This window comes from Euprymna scolopes, chromosome 16 (assembly GCF_053919585.1).
Source record: "Euprymna scolopes isolate OS-2025 chromosome 16, ASM5391958v1, whole genome shotgun sequence".
In the NCBI taxonomy this organism is placed as follows: Eukaryota; Metazoa; Mollusca; class Cephalopoda; order Sepiida; family Sepiolidae; genus Euprymna; species Euprymna scolopes.
Genome location: NC_136497.1, coordinates 81,055,607 through 81,062,244, shown reverse-complemented (window position 1 = coordinate 81,062,244; position 6,638 = coordinate 81,055,607). Strand labels below are relative to the sequence as shown.

At 29.9% G+C, this 6,638-nt stretch overlaps 2 pseudogenes; one reads left to right on the top strand and one right to left on the bottom strand.

The window, feature by feature from the left end:
* Positions 1–6,146: 6,146 nt before the first annotated feature.
* LOC145296332 (5S ribosomal RNA) lies at positions 6,147–6,263 on the bottom strand (annotated as a pseudogene).
* Positions 6,264–6,301: 38 nt separating this feature from the next.
* Positions 6,302–6,418, top strand: LOC145296331 (5S ribosomal RNA; annotated as a pseudogene).
* The last annotated feature ends 220 nt before the right edge of the window (positions 6,419–6,638 follow it).

The following is a 6,638-nucleotide window of genomic DNA, read 5'->3' as shown; positions in this document are numbered from 1 at the left end:
AAAAGCTCGAGGTCTCATATTAATATTAATTTGCTGATTTGTATTAGTTAAATAGTTTGAATTTTGTTCATAGTGTTCAACAAATTGTGGGACAATGATTGTATGAGGACTATTTTGGAGGGGATAATGAGTGTTGTTAGTGGTAGGATGGCTGTTATAAGAAATATTATTATTATTATTATTATTATTATTATTATTATTATTATTATTATTATTGCTAGTTGTATGATTGTAAATAGAGGGGCTGCTCGAATGGTATATTGGATTAGTAACTATATCAGATGGGGGATGGAAAGAAGGATAACTTGAAGACGAAATATTAGTGTCTGTTATGGGAGGATTGCGTGGGAGCTCAGTAATTGTGCATGAATATATAACATCTTTATGGATGCAATCATTATTGAGTGGGCAAGGATGTTTGTTATTACAATTACAGTTAGTTTTGTGTTTAATTGGGAAAGGGATTTTTGGGCTGATTTAATTTTTTTCTTATTAGATGTTAAGATTCTTTGTGCTAAATTAGTCATTGTTGAATAAGAAATCCTGATTGAGTTTTTATTAAAAATAGAACTATATCTGTGTGGGTATTTGAAAGAGTTTTATACAATGTCACCAGACTATCCATTCACGTGTAATCACCTTTTTCTTCACCATATTCCCTCTGCTCCACTTTTTGTTATCAAGTAAGATCTTTGACTTACTTGTTGTTTCATCAAATACTTTTGTATGCAAAATCCGATCCTATTTGGTATTATCGAGATTTTGCATCTGGTTGAGATTACTTTATAAATATTAATTCTTTAATATTTATAATATACTTTAGTTTTACCATCTTGGATGATTTTGGTGAATTTAATTGTAATTTTATGTTATTTTATATATATATATATATATATATATATATATATATATATATATATATATTATTATCATTATTATTATTATTATTATTATTATTATTATTATTATTATTAAAATAATATAACTGGTATAATTTTCCTGGAACACCATATAAATTGAATAATCATAAACAGTCAGTTATAACATGCTGTCAGATATTTGCCCCCTTTTACTGCATATATATATATATATATATATATATATGCATAGAAAGAGAGAGAGAGAGAGAGAGAGAAAGAGAGAGAGATAGACAGATTAGAGCACACCTTTCATTTTCGTCACTGCTCCTGTCTTATATTCCTAATAATCACTTCACTGTTTACGTTTGCCCCTTTGTTACTTTACTTTGGTTTTTCAAGGTTTCATTCTTTGTCGTCTCTTAAGGGGATTGTTTACATCATCCACTAACTCAATTATTCACGCAAACATTGTTTGCCTCAGACAGATTGACAGCTGAGCCAATCAGTGTCCAGTCATCCCTCTAACCACTTTGCAAACAATTTTGATTGGCTAAAAAATTCTGCTTCTCTTTGAAAATCAATTCTCATGACACATTACAGAGGAGCCAATGAGAAGAGGTAAAAGGCTGTACTTAAAACAATGGAAAAAAACACAACAAATCAAATATAAACTTTCATGTGTGTGTGCATATATATATATATATGTATATATATATATATGTATATATGTGTGTGTGTGTTTATATTTATATATATATGTTTATATATATATGTTTATATATATAAATATATATATATATATGTGTGTGTGTGTGTGTGTGTGTGTGTATGTATGTATGTATGTATGTATGCATGTATGTATGTATGTATGTATACTAGCAGAGATATTTGACGTTTCCCGGAATCGAATAAACATCGACAAAAGTACCAAATTTTCAATACTCATCGAAATCGCTAAAATCGCCCTTTATCAATCAAATCGATTAATTGTCTGTTTTAGTTTGGGACTCACATTGTTGAACTGGAAGAGAGCTTCACATGCCTTTCCACAATCACTTAACACACAATACATCGTACTCTACATTGCACTGTAGAGAACCTACTTTTGATTTAATAAAATTATTTTTAACTAATGGCTTGAATTAAAATGAAAGAGTCACGTATCATTGTTCAATTGTGCTCTAAACAGAAACATTCATTTCGAATTCGCTTCCGTCTTATCAAAGACCCTAGTGTTGATTTTACACGCTAGGCTCATTGTCTTGTGTGGTGTTAAAACTTCTCAAATACACTTGCGATGGTAGACTTTATAAGGGTTTAAACTTTGGTCAAAATCGAACTGTTCATGCTTTAACCAGATTTTTTCGATTATCGATAATTATCGAACGTATTCCGATATAAAGCTGATCTAAGACCACTCCAGAGCACATAAAGTACATTTGTGTTAAATTTAAAAACAAACATCTGTTTCGAAGTCCATAGGGAATGAACATATTGGCATAGACACACACAAAGTGTCTTTTATATTTTTTGGTAGAGATATACACAAACACACGCACACACATACATACATACATACATACATACATACATATATAAACTTAACTTTATATATATATATGCATATATGTATTGTAATCATGAAGGGGAGACTTTTATAATTGAGGATTAAAACTAAACTGCGTTCTTAAAATAAAGAATAAAGGGGCGAAGAAGATGAAAGACAAATATAAGGGAGAGTCAGCTGATCGGTTTCGCCCTCGCTCTCTCAAAACAATATCGAGGGATTTAAAAAGGAGAAATCGAAAATATGTACATTTAAAATAAAATTATGTTGCATTCAAATATGAGGGGGGGGGGCTGACCATCTCATTAAAAAATCCGTCATGTGCAGCGAACTTCAGCATGAACTCATTTTCAATTCTGAGTCGTGTTCACTCATTATTCCATTTAAAGATCTTGGAGACTGTTCACGTTCCGTTGTGAAGACCTCTCTGTAAACAGAGGGAATGTCTTTTAGGTTTGAGCATGATTAGTCTCTAGGATCTTTGAGAAAAATATTATAATGTTGCTTTATTGTAATTGCGTTCCCTTTTCTTTTTTTCTCACCCATAACGGAACGCAACGTAATTTGAATTTAAATGCATATATTTTTGATTTTCTCCTTTTTAAATCCCTTGACACAGCTTTGAGAAAGTGAGGGCGAAACCGGTCAGCTGATCCCTCCCCCTTATTTTTCTTTCCTCTTTTTCGCTCCTTTTTCTTATTTAAAATTTAAAAACACATTTTACTTTTAATGAATTTTTATGAATTATAAAAGTCTTTTCTTCATGACTGCAATATTTATAGTCTGTACCCACCAAGGAATCATTGCATATATATATATATATATATATATATATATATATATATATATATATATATATATATATATATAAACACTAGGGTATTTGACCTTTTTTCTCCGTTCTACAGCATATGTTCTAGATATACTTTCTATGTTTTTTGTTTTTTTTGGTCACCCTATATATATATATATATATACATATATATATGTATATATATATATATATATATATATATATATATATATATATATATATATATGCTGTAGAACGGAGGAAAAAGGCCAAATACTCTAGTGTTTTGATGGGATGTTTTAAATATAATAAAGTAGTTATGAGAAAAGTTTCATTTCATTCGGACAAAATACTAAGAAACAGGGCCTAATTAGAGTTGGAGGCCATGTTTTTGGGGTGACCCTATATATATATATATATATATATATATATATATATATATATATATATATATATATATATATATATATATATATATATATATATATATATATATATGAAGTTGAGATTTTCTTCGCACTTAAATTGATATTTAAATCTTACCTTTTTTTATTTTAAAATTACTAAGACGAACTTCTTAATATACTCATTGCATAGTCTTTGAAAAACGAACTTTCATTAATTAATTATTCTTTTTTTATGATTTCTTATTGGTTGATGGTTTTCATTTAACTATTACACTCAATTCTATCCATGCATATTTTTACAACCATCATCTTATTGCGTTCGGCAGATTTGACCTGTATCGACATTTTCTTAAGAATGAAGTCGACTCAGCAAAACCCTAACATGGTTAAGCTTAAAGAACAAGTTGCTCAAATACTGTTGGATCTGTGTGCAAAAGTATCCTATTTGATCCTTGAAAGATGAACACAGTCTATTGAGCTTCATTAAAACGTTTTAATAAAAATCATGCATTATAGATGTTTATTGTATTTTGCTTGAAGCATTGAGCGTAATGTACGAAGTATTTATTTTTTCAAGCCTGTGCAATGAAGTTTGGTTGAAAACACCGTTTAATACAATAAAACAGTAAATAGATCAAATGATAATATTGAAAGATTCAATAGTTTTCAATTAGATAGCAATTTATCAACGTAGTGTATGGAATGATGTGAGAGCGATGTAGAGATTAATGCGGAGAAAAGATAAAGGAAAATTGAGAGGAAAGGCTAGAGATCGAAATTTTCATAGAGTGAAAAAGTAGCAAAGAGAGAAAGAAGAAAGAGAGAGGAGAGTGCGATAAAAAATAAAGGGACATAATCCTGATAATAATAATAATAATAATAATAATAATAATAATAATAATAATAATAATAATAATAATAATAATAGAGTGTAGAACCAGAAATCTTTTAAATTGGAAAGAATGGTTAGAATGGGAATTATTGAAAGGTAAAGTGTGATCAAAGCCAAAAGCCTCTAATGAGGCTTTGCTGCTGGTAGAAAAACGAAACAAGAGAATAGTATTCTTTACGGGAAGCTGGAATCAGACTAATTAGGAAAGATAGAAAAATAGTGAGAGACAAAAGAAAAGAAGAGGGGGAAAGATTCAGGGGGAAATACAAAGAGGGAGAGATGAAGAGAAAAAGGGAGGAAGATAGACAATTGTTTGAATAATGAGAAATGAAAGGGAAAGAAAAGGAAAGGAATGAAAAGGGAAGATAAGAAAGAAATGAGAGAGAGATACAAAGAGAGAGAAAGGGGGAGAGAGGGGAATGGATGAAGGAAAGGGACTTAAGATAATTAATGATGTGAAGTGAAAAAGAGGAACAAGGTGTTAACGAAAGAATTAGTAAGAGGAGAAAGAAAGAAAAAAAGAAATTGAGAAGAGTGGACGTAGTAGGACTATTAAAAAAAAGATGGTCAAAAAAGAAGGAAGTAAGGTGGACGAGATTTGATAACCGCATTCATTCATGGAGAAATAAAGAAAGAAAGGAAAAAAAGAAGAGAAAAAGAAAGTAAACTATTAAAAGAAAATAATAGAAAGACAGACAGATAAATAAAACAATAGAGAAAGAAAAAAATAAAGAAACAAATCCGACAAAATTATACAAAAAAAAGCGAATTTGTAAAATCACTAGAAATAAAAAATAAAGAAGTCATTATAAAAATAGAAAGCAAGAAAGATAAATTATAAGTAAGATAAAGAAAGAAAGATTTGATTTTGTTGTTTTTGTATCGCACCTCCCCTTTTCGTGACTAGGGCGACAAAATCAGACTGTCTGAAGATACTGGCTTCTTGACCTAAAATGCACCAAACATTAATGTTATTTTTTCCTTTCTTTTTTCAAAACTCAATCATGTTATGCAAAGTCCAAAACAAAGAACAACAATTTTCTTCCACTAAACAACCAAACCAAATAAAACACCATAAATAAATATTTTAAGATGTAAAGTACCTGAAGCATAAAATCTTTTTCAAAACTTACTGTGTTCGACATTAAATAACCCAAAAGAGTTGGTATAAGTCAAAAGAAAATAATCAAACCGAACACTATGAATAAATGTTTGAAGATATAAAATACTTGAAGCATAAAAACTGTTTCCAAAATGACAAAATTCAGTATTAAATGACATAACACGAGCTTATATACCGTAAAACAAAAACCACACCAAACCAAAACTTTTCAAGTTATTTAATGCAAATGGAGCCATTTTGGTAAAAGATTTTAAGAACTAGGTTCTTATTAGTATCAAATATTTTTCATGTGTAAATTTCTCTTTGATTATTCTAATTATGATAGTTTTATGATATTTGCCTTCCCAAAACGATTGCAAGTACCACAAGATTGAATGGCACCCAACTCGGTATATATATATATATATATATATATATATATATATATATATATATATATATATATATATATATATATATATATATACAAGACGACTATAAACAAATGCCGAGATAAGCGGTGAGCACATACAGTGCCTAGAATTCCCAAATAGTCACCCATCTGATACTAACCAGGCTCAATGTTGCTTAACTTCGGTGATCTGACGAGAACCGGTGTGTCCACATGATGATGCTGTATATATATATATATATATATATATATATATATATATATATATATATACAGCATCATCATGTGGACACACCGGTTCTCGTCAGATCACCGAAGTTAAGCAACATTGAGCCTGGTTAGTATCAGATGGGTGACTATTTGGGAATTCTAGGCACTGTATGTGCTCACCGCTTATCTCGGCATTTGTTTATAGTCGTCTTGTACACTTCACTTGCCACTGGTATTTAATAATGTCGACTCAGGAGAGGTGTGGTTCGAGATTGCGCACCTCCTGCCAATAAGACTTTTACGCGCAGGCACCCCTTCATGGATAACCATAGTCTGCAAAGACTGAGAGAGCCCCTCATATATATATATATATATATATATATATATATATATAT